This window comes from Pinus tabuliformis, chromosome 8 (assembly GCF_031772625.1).
Source record: "Pinus tabuliformis cultivar Carrire ecotype Pingquan chromosome 8, CPIR1, whole genome shotgun sequence".
NCBI lineage: Eukaryota > Viridiplantae > Streptophyta > Pinopsida > Pinales > Pinaceae > Pinus > Pinus tabuliformis.
Window position 1 is genome coordinate 1,499,835,549 of NC_142294.1, and position 11,185 is coordinate 1,499,846,733.

An 11,185-nucleotide genomic window follows, 5' to 3' on the forward strand; every position below is an offset into this window, starting at 1 on the left:
AATTGTCACTTTTTCATCAATTTAAATATATTTTTGTTAGGCTGACAACATTGATTATTATTCATATGTTTGATTCTTGATAGCCCATAGCCCATAGACCTTTTGATTTTTACCTTACACATCTTTCTTAAACCAAATTTCTGTCCAAAAGTAGAGAACCAACTCTTCTACTATATCATGATTAATCAAGATTCAAAATCTGTTTCAAATAATTTAAAACATTGGCAATCCAAACTTTTTAAAAAACCAACCGACTTAATTCCTAACCTAAAATTATATTCAAAGATACAACAAAATCCAATCTCACTTTCATTAATGTATACATCTGAACACTTGCAATCTCACCTTCATTAATGTATACATCAAAACACTTGATATAATGTGTCAAAATTTATCGGGTCACGACCTTCCCTTCGGAATATTTCACATACATAAATACACTCGATATATGTATTTAATGATATATACGGGGATTAATATATTTAATGATATCATATTTACTAATATATTGAAATAAATTACAATATATTAATTCCAATTTATCTAATTTAAATTATAAAATTAGATATCAATGCAAATCAATAATAAATATTAAATAAATATATTATTAAAAAAATAATTTATTTTTTTATAGGTTTAATGTGGGAATTACTAATGTCCACAACATGTTACAGAACGATATCATATTATTTTAAATTTTATATAATAAATTTAAATGTAATGTAATATTTTAAAATATTTAAAAGCAAATTTAAAGTATAGTTAGTGAAAATATTCTCTATTCTAATTAAATTTAAAAATATAATTATTATAAATTTTATTTTTTAATGATTAGAATGGTATATTTAAGAAATCATTTTAAATTTTAAATTCTCAAGTATTATCATAAAAATGTTTTATAATGAGTTTTTTTAATAAATTAAAAATAATATAAGTTTTATTAAACGTAATGAGAATCAAATTTCTTATTATATAAATTTATTTTAAAAAGTAATAATTGAAAATATGTTTATATTTTAAATATACATAGAAAGACACTATTTGTAATGTTTTATTATTTAAATTGCATTTTTTGAATGTATAAATGGATACAATGTTTTAAAATCACTTTGCACATCTATTATAAAGACTACACAAGTTAAATTTTCAACTCCATAAATGTTTGCTAGATTTTGGAAAAAATTGACAAAAAAAATATACTTAAATAAAAAGTCAAAATGTAAATGTTTTAACCATAAAATTTTATTTATTTTCAAATATTTTATATAATACACATATATACATAATTGAAATTAACATAATTTACTTAATTATAGACATTGAGATATTTTATTTATAAACCAAAATCTCTATCTTAGAATGTGTTTTATTATAATTTAATATATTTATAATTACACTATTAATATTACTTAACTATACATTATAAAATATTTTTTTTGTCATATAATCCTTTTATATTAAGAATTGAATGAATTGCATATCTCACTCTTGTTAAGAAGTAAATGAATTGTTTTACTTTTAATTACTTCTTCTTTTATAGCATTGAAATATTTTACAATGGTCCACTTTAATACACACATGTAAATTGAAATATTTTTATCACATCTTATTTGATTATCTTTTATAATGCTTTTAATTAAAACTAACCAAATATGTGTATTTATTTCTATTTTTATTACAGTTCACATTATTTTTTTATTTAGAGTATATTTTATTTATATTTTAAAGAGAGTGAGTATAAAAAGAATTCATATCTAACTTGTACTGCGTTCTAGAATATGCCTCTCCATAGAACAATGTATATTGATATAGCATAATAATATTATATTTGTTAATAAAACTATTTTAAATTATATTATTTAATATAATTATAGAAAATAGTATTAATTTTTTTGTTAATGAGATTATTTTGAATTAATTATTTAATATAAATATTAGTATGTGAAAAATGTTTATTTTGGGTTAAATTATTTAACATAAATATTAATGTAAAAAGAGATTATAAAAAGGTTAATATTTTTTTATTAAACTAAATTAATAATTAGGCTCTGAAATTTTTTTCCGGCCAAACGCTATAAATAAATTTTGCCAAAACATTATTTTCGCACTAGCATTTATCATTTGGGCTTATTTTTAAAGTACAAATCTTTTTGGCTGAATTTTTAAAGTGAGTGTTTTGGGTTGAATTTTGAAAGTATTTGGGTTGAATTTTTAAAGCGAACTTTTTGGGTTGAATTTAAAAAGTTTTTTTTTTTTTTTTTTTTTGGGTTAGATTTTTAAAATGAGTATTTTTTGGTAGATTTTGAAATTGACATTTTTGGGTTTGATTTTAGAAATATACATAAATTGAATTATCATGGGAAATCAAAGAAATTGCAAGAGAAAATAGGATCAAATAAGAAACATTGAGGCTCATAGAGAACATTCAAGAAACTATTACAAAGAAGGAATAATGCTTAAATATTGAAAGGGAAAATCAATATTAACAAGAAGTTGAAGTAGGTATGTAAATGTAAATATTATAAATCATATTTAAAATTTAATAGTTTATTGTGAAATTTATTTTTTATTTGATGAACTAATTTGAAAAACATTTTGCAATGTAAATAGAGAGAGATTTTATAACATTGATGATGAGATTGAAAATGTTGAAAGACAAAGTGAAAAAGATAATAAACCAATGATTAATAATGTTGAAAATATTGAAAGAGATTCAAGTGAAGAAGTTGAATCACCATTAGGTATGTATATATATGTCATGTGTATTATTGAAATTATACATATTTATTAGTTTCAATTTCATTCAAACTCTATTTTTTAATTTAATTATTTAATGTATATTTATACCCATTTACATTAAATTCTCATATGTATAGATGAAATCAATATCGATGATGAGATGTTAGAAAATGTTGACACTAGCACATATGGAGATAAAAAAACTGACCATGTTATACGATATCGTGTTAAGCTCATTATTGATAAGTTCTTCAAAGATGAAAATGTGACAGTTCAAGCTCAAATTTTGAGAGGTCTCTTAACATCAAAGAAATTAAAAGAAGCTACAACATATTGGGTATTCGAAAATCACTTAAAGATAATAAGGTGAAGGAAAATGTGATTCAAAATATAAATAGTGCCCTAAAATCATTTGGAAGATCTAGAAAAAAAGTGATCTAGATGCACATAGAGAAATACAAATGACAATGGTTTCATCAAGTACTAAAGAAAATAATTTGGTAAAATCTATGGCAAAAGCATTAGGGACCTCATGAAAAACATTGCACAAGCATAGGAAATTTCGATTGCAAATAGATACAAATTATGATCTAGCTTGTTGGACAATAATTTGTAGGAAACCGTACAAAGATAAACTTGGAGAAGATGTTAAAAAAATAATATATGAATATTAGATGAAAAATACACATATTTCACTCAAATTAAGGGATGTGATGTGGCAAAGAATAACACGAAAAACATATCTTGGACACCACTCAGATAGAGTTGTTCAATAAGTTCATAGAAGAGAATCGTGGAATTAATGTTCCAATCAATACTTTTGTGCAACAAAAACCATGGTATGTTAAACCTATCATTGTATGCGACACTTATTGTTGTCATTATCATATGGAATTTCAATTATATTATGGCACCTTCTTTGATTTTGGTAAAACATTTTGGAAAAATTCACCTCCTTTGTCCACTATCCATGATTTCATATCGGAAATTATTTGTGGAAGAGAAAATCATGAATTATTTTACGAAAATAAATGTGTCGGTGGTAAAAAATGTGATCATTGTGGAAATTTGACTTTGTTTCATGACAAATATCCTATTGATATGAATGATCAATCAATCTCCAACATAAAAGTGGAATGGAACATAATATGAATATATCCATACATAAATTGGTTCAAATAGTAGTACAAGTGCTAAAAATATTGATTTACAAGAAGAAGAAATTTCTGTGATAGAGTTTTTGAAGAAGTTTGAGACAAAAAATTATAAATACACCAAACATTCTTATAGAGCTTGATGGTAGGACCCGCACTTCAAAAAATATCGTGAAATCTTTCCACTAGGGACCATTTTGTCAATAGTTGATTTTGCAGAAAATTGCACATTTGGTGCACAAAATGAAATACAGAGTGAATATTATCATTTTGACCAAGTCTCTATGCTTTTCCATGTTCTATGTAGACATGTTGAACAAAACGACGATAAATTAGAAAGCACCAATAAGAATCGATATGTTATTAAAGAATATCACTTTTATATCAGTAATGATCATACACATGATACACATGGTACACATTTTGTACAACATTGCTTTAATAAGATTTATGATTCATTGAAATGTCGTGGAATAAAATACAATGAAAATTGGATATCGTTAGATGGATGCGCAGGTCAATTCAAATATTCACGATCATTCTTTTAGTTACGTCATCTTTATATTAAAACCAACATTAAACATTGTTGGAATTTCTTTGAGACTGGTCATGGAAAAGGAGAACATGATGGTGTAGGGGCATGTATAAAATGAGCACTTCGAAGATATCAAATGGACCACTCTGCAAACCAACTTGTCTCAACTAAACAAGTTGTTCAGTGGTGCAGTTCTACACTAATCCATTAGGCTAACCCATCAAGGGAGGTACACAGGTATGTACATATATACATTAACTTGTATATATTTTTAATATATGACAATTTTTATTAATTTTCTAATTTTAAGCATTTATAAATTATATAGTTTAAATATTATCACGATGATTATGTTTGATATATAATTTTTTTTAAATAACATATTTAAATTCTTGTTTGAATTTATTATATGATTTTTTTGGTATATTGGAGTCTAAGATATAGATAGATTGATTGAATATGAGGCTAAAACAACAAAAGGGACTCAGAAAGTGCATTCCATTAAAAAAAAGGAGTATCGAAATGTGTTTGCATTTGATAAAAGAAAAGAATCTTTTTTTGGTCATGTTTGCATAGAGGACACACAATTCAATGATGTGTGTGAAAACAATATGTATGTAAAAGCTTGGCAACATACATAACTAAATACAAAGGGGAAAATGTCAGTTGCAAGCTTCGAAAAGATGAAATCAAAAGAGACTATAGTGTCATCTAAAGGTGATCGAGTTTTTTATTTTTTTAGAGAAGGTAAAATTTCAATTGCTTTCAAAGGAAATATATATGTTTCATGCTTCTAAAATCATTGTATATAAGTATCTAGATAAAAGTTAAAATATAGATCTAAATAGATAATAAAATAAATTCCATGTTGATAACTAATTTCTTGTTAATTATGATATGAATTTACACTTGTTTTATTTTACAAGAGATGTTTTCATTGTAGTTCCACCCACTAACAAATAGAAAATGTCAAGTATTATTTGATGCAGTGCACTGAACGAAATATGAAGTTATTGGAAGACTATGATGATAACAATTTTATATATGAAGGAGGGTATATTATATGGAAAGATTATTTTTTCCAATAAAATAATCAAACTGAGAGTAATGTTTACTTACAAGATTATTAACCTGATGCCATAAGTTGTCAATATAGTTACTTGGTGTGTGCAACGACACCTAAGAATCATCTATTAACATTATAAGAATGATCATGAAAAATGTACCAAGTAAATGAAAATTTACTTTCATTGCTACATATTCATGAACTTAAATATGTAAAACCTTTAAGAATCAAACCATGCATCATGCAAATTGTACCATGTTTTATAATGCAATTTTATAAAATGTTTGCATGAACAAATTCATATTAAAAGTTAACTATCAACCGACATCAATAGTAGCCTTTATATACATGAATGAAAAACATATACTATATTTTATAATACAATTTTAAGTTGTGATTGTTTTAGACATCTACACCAAATTCTAAGGATAATTCAAATGAAAAATGTACTATGTTTTGTATTTGCAATTTTACTAGATTCATTTTAAATAAATTGACAAAACAATTTTAAACAAAACCTAAGAATCATCTACTAACATTATAAGGATGATCATGCAAAATGTACCAACTAAATGCAAGTTTAATTTCATTGCTACATATTCATGAACTTAAATATGTAAAACCTTTAAGCATCAAAACATGCATCATGAAAATTGTACCATGTTTTATAATGCACACTTATAAGAATCATCGTGCAAAATGTACATAAAATCCAAAATTAGCATGTGCTAAATCATAATAAAGAGTTCTATTTAAAATATGTCCGAAATTTATATCATTATAAAAGTAAATATATATAATAAATAACTATCAAATAAAAATATGCATCAAAGAGATAAATTCATAATAAAGATTTTACTTTAAATATGTCCAAAATTTATATCATGATAAAAGTAAATATTTGCACCCCATTTCATTCATTCATGTTGGCTTCAGCACCTTATTGTCCCATGCCACCCACACACCTTATTTCATTGTGCTGCACCTAAATATCACTGTGCTACACCGAAGTCAAACTTTAATCCTCCGTGCTGCTAGCTATGGCCTGCATATTAGCCCAGCAATAAGACAACCTAGCTATCTTTAAATCTTCTCTTGCACACTCAACAATTAAGGTACATGAGACCCCTCCTAATACTGCGGTCTAAAACAGTTTTAAGGTCTTCACCATAACTTCAACTTGACTGCATTTAGGGAAGCTTCAATAGAACAACGCACATGACTATTACCTAGAACCAAGATAGTTAGAGGGCAGCTAGATCCATGACAACGTTTAGGTCTCTCTTCTAGGTCTGCGTTTTAGGTGGCATCTTCTTTAGGTAGCATAACTTCTTCTTACCCAAGAAAGTAACTATGTCTAGGTCATCTCCTTTCCCTTTAGTCCTATAGCTAGGGCATTCTGCCTTCATGACTGTGTTAGGGACATCGTTAGGTCAATTATGACTATGCATTGATCTTGTAGAGAACAACAATTAGGGCATCTCTTAGCCCTGCGTTTCCCACACTGTTCTTCCAATTATGATAGAATATTAAGATCAGATCAAGGTTCTCTTCTAGCTATGTTTGAGGGTTTCTTTTAGGACAAGGTAAGGGCTTTTCTATACAAGTGTTGGACCCTATCCTTGCTACAATATAAGATCCTCCTTTTTGGGCAACAAAGATTATTCTCCATGAATGTAGATGAGGGTAGCGTATAGATCTCTTCGTCTAGGGCTAGGGCAAACCTCCTAGATCAACGTATTCTCTTAGGGATTCTTCCTTCCATTAAAACCCAAACGAATGGAGAGGAAGAGATCATAAGGGAGTTGTGTGTGTGTCCAAATGACTTTCAAGGCACCTCTATTTATACTAAAATGTTGAGCACATGTGGGGTTTATTTGGTTGCTGGCCGACCTTGACGAATTGTCCCATAACACAAATAAATTCATATCTGCATGAATACTTATCAGAATTCGATGATATTTAGATCAATCCTACACCTCTCAATGAGAGGGATCCAAGAAAAATATCAACTGCCATTACTAAGATGACCCACATGGAGTTTGGCCCTAGTTGCCAATTTTAACACTCCCTCTCAACTAGGGAGAACTTCATCTGCTGATCCATTTGCCAAACTGTGCTATCTCTACCATCAGTGTCTTGCACTGCTGAACCATGAAGAAGAAGAATTGATTGAGAATGTCTTATACCATTCTCTACTAACTCGAAGTCAGTTTTATTAATCCCAGATCAATATCACAAGAGAGTGTCTCAAACCACTCATACTGATCCCAGATCAATGGAGGTCATCCTATTATAGGGAGTACGGTAGATACAATGATGTGTCCATTAATAGTACTACTATGGTCCCTAACCCCATTTCCCTGCTCATTGATCAGATGAGAGGTACTTCCCATGAGTCCCAGACTACATGGGTAGGATGCCTCAATAGGAGAACCAATCATCCTATCCCTAAGTCACCTCAGGGTATCACAGGGGAAGGTTAATCCATTCACCATGTACACAACACACCATTGGGGGGGTGAGTCACCCTATGGTCGTGTGTTGCTCCAGTAGTACCCCAAGCCCCCTGGAGCTCCTAGAGCTCAATGCATGCAACAATAAGGAACCTCATAAGAGGGTCTCTCAACGACTCCAAGTTGTTCAGGAAAGTCACAAATTTGACCTTTCCCTAGGGATTTGATAGAATGTCTGTGACCTGTACATCAGTCTCAATGTGATGGAGCCTCCTTGCTCATTGATGTACCATATCCCTGATAAGGTAGTATCTGATGTCTATCTACTGGAGAAATCATAGAATATGGAATTCCTCAACAATCGAATCCCCCCTGGTTTACACAGAAGATCACGGTGGTATCCATCATGTGTATAAACAGCTCACTGAAGAGCTTCCACAACTAGGCAGCTTCATACAAGATCATACTTGTAGCTATGTATTTGGTTTCAGTCGTGCTTATAGCAAATGACTTCTGCTTCCTGCTCATCCATGATATCGAAGCAGAATCCAAAGAGAACTAGCACTCAGAAGTGCTCTTGTGATCCTCCACACTGCCTACCTAGTTAGCATTCGAATAATCATGTAGTTTCACATTTCTGGCAGTTTATCTCAATTCATGAGAGATTGTGCCCTGAAGATATCTCAGAAGATTCTTGGCACCAATCGAGTGAGGCTCAACCATATATGAGCTCATCATGCTAACTGCAAAACATATGTCTGGACGGAAGTTCGCCAAGAACATCATTGTGAATGAGTTTATGAAACTCAGAGGAATTTCCCAAATCTGGTCCAACATCACTACCATATAAATTCTTGAAAGTTAAGATACTCGAGGCAATCACGAGCTTGCAGTTTACCGTTCCACATCCAGAATCCAACTCCCTCTTACTTCTGCAAATGAGAGGGTCTGCACCTATAAGAATTAGGTCGTCCTCATAAGGTGCCCGTATGAGAGGTATATCATCCACAACCATCAAGCAAAAGTTTGGATCGTCTTCACTCCTTGTGAATCTCGGCTTCATCAGACAGCTATCAATCCTCTCACACTATGCCTGGGGTGTTTTGCTTCAAGCCATAGAAGGCTTTCTTCCACCTGTATACATGAGATTCCCGATCATGAATCTCAAACTCCTCGGGTTGTTGCAAACCTGTAGACCTGCTACATAAGGGGAATGGTCCCCTTGTAATATTTTCATTTGGTGCATCTCAGATGTGTACCTTCATGCTCTTCTTGAATTTAGGCATCCCTGTCACCATCTGGCTCACATCGGGTAGTGCCCCATAAGTAGACCCCCAGTGTTATAGATGAGATATGTCAATTGACACGATCCCCAATGGATCATCCTGCAACTTGATACAAATTTCCAACCCTGAACCCATGAGAAAAAACATCTTTGAAAATTATATTTTCAAACACGTACCTTTCCATCGATGAATGCCACCCTTAAACCTTTGACTTCCATTGTCGAAATGGACACTAGGTTCTTCTTGCGATCAGGTACATAAAATAGATTCTGTAAATGAATCAAGTTACCCTCATTCAATTGAGGGGTAACATTTCCTACACCCTTTCCGAGATAGGTGGCATCAACTCCAAGTATAATCCCATGACTGTTTCCATCTCTTACCAAATTCGAGAGAGCACCCTTCTATCCGATGAAGTGCCTGGGGTTCCTTGCTTTCTCTGAAGAGGCGGTCATTTCCTTGATGACCTGCATTACCTGTCATTCCTATGATCATTGAATATGTCCTTGGAATGATTGTTATCATCATCAAGTGATGTGTTCCTGCCATTCAAACACTCCTTCACATAATGCTCGAACTTATTGCAAACAAGGCATCTATCTTTCTTTCCACCCTTAGATCCATACTTCCCATTGAAGTGATCTTTAGGCCATCAGAAACTTCCGCTGCGCCATTCTGATAATATTCTCTACTTTGACTTCACCCTTCGTGAATTTGAAGAGGGATGAGAAATCCATTGATCTTTTTTTCCTTTCCCGACTGTCTTTGGTGATTTCTATTTCACTCTTCATTGGGCTTTGTCTTCACCTCAACTCCAATACCATGTTAATTTTAGGTATGTTCTATGCTCAGAGAAATTTATTTCAATTTTCATAGTTAGCTCAATTTGTTTTCCATATTAGCAATCACATCAGCATTAAAGTAAACTGCAGATAGAACATAAACATAAATCCTAGAAGAAAAGCCAAGACAAGAGGACACAAGATGTAGCATTAGCCAGGGACAAACCCCAATGTGGGGAACCCTTGATAAATTCTTCTTTTATGTTCTTCAATAGTTCATCAGAGAGAGAGAGAGAGAGAGAGAGAGAGAGAGAGAGTACACTTATAATAGAAGTCAACACTTTGACTTATCTAGATAAGAGAAGAGATCATCTGTAAGAAGATGATACATGAGATCAGTTGAAGATATGTTGCTTCATCTAATTCTCCAAGGTGACTCCTTCACCTCTCACTGTGCTACATCTTGTCATCATGTTGCACCTCACCATTAACAATCACATTAGCATTGAATTAAACTGCAGATAGAACATAAACATAAATCCTAGAAGACAAGCCAAGACAAGAGGACACAAGATGTAGCACTAGCCAAGGATAAACCCCAATGTGGGGAACCCTTGATCAGTTCTTCTTTTATGTTCTTCAATAGTTTAGCAAAGAGAGACAGAGAGAGAGAGAGAGAGATAGTACATTTACAATAGAAGTCAACACTTTGACTTATCTAGATAAGAGAAGAGATCATCTCTAAGAAGATGATACATGAGATCAGCTGAAGACATGTTGCTTCAACTGATTCTCTAAGGTTACTCCTTCACCTCTCATTGTGCTGCAGCTCGTCATCATGTTGCACCTCACCATGTTGCATCATGCTGCACCCATCATCGCAATGCTACATCTCATCATGCTTTACTAATCACGACTGTACCCATCACTATACAACATCTCCTCTTGCTACACTTTGCTGAGCTCTTCATTGCACTATGTTGCATCCAAGTGGATGTTGTAATACCTCAGAATCCTGTTGCTGCTTCCATCACATCATGCTGCACTATGTATCACTGTGCTACACCCCTGTTACTGTGCACTATGCTGCACTATCATACAGCTGTAGTATACCATGTTTTTGCTTCCATCACAACATGCTGCACCCCTTTTCATTCATTCATGTTG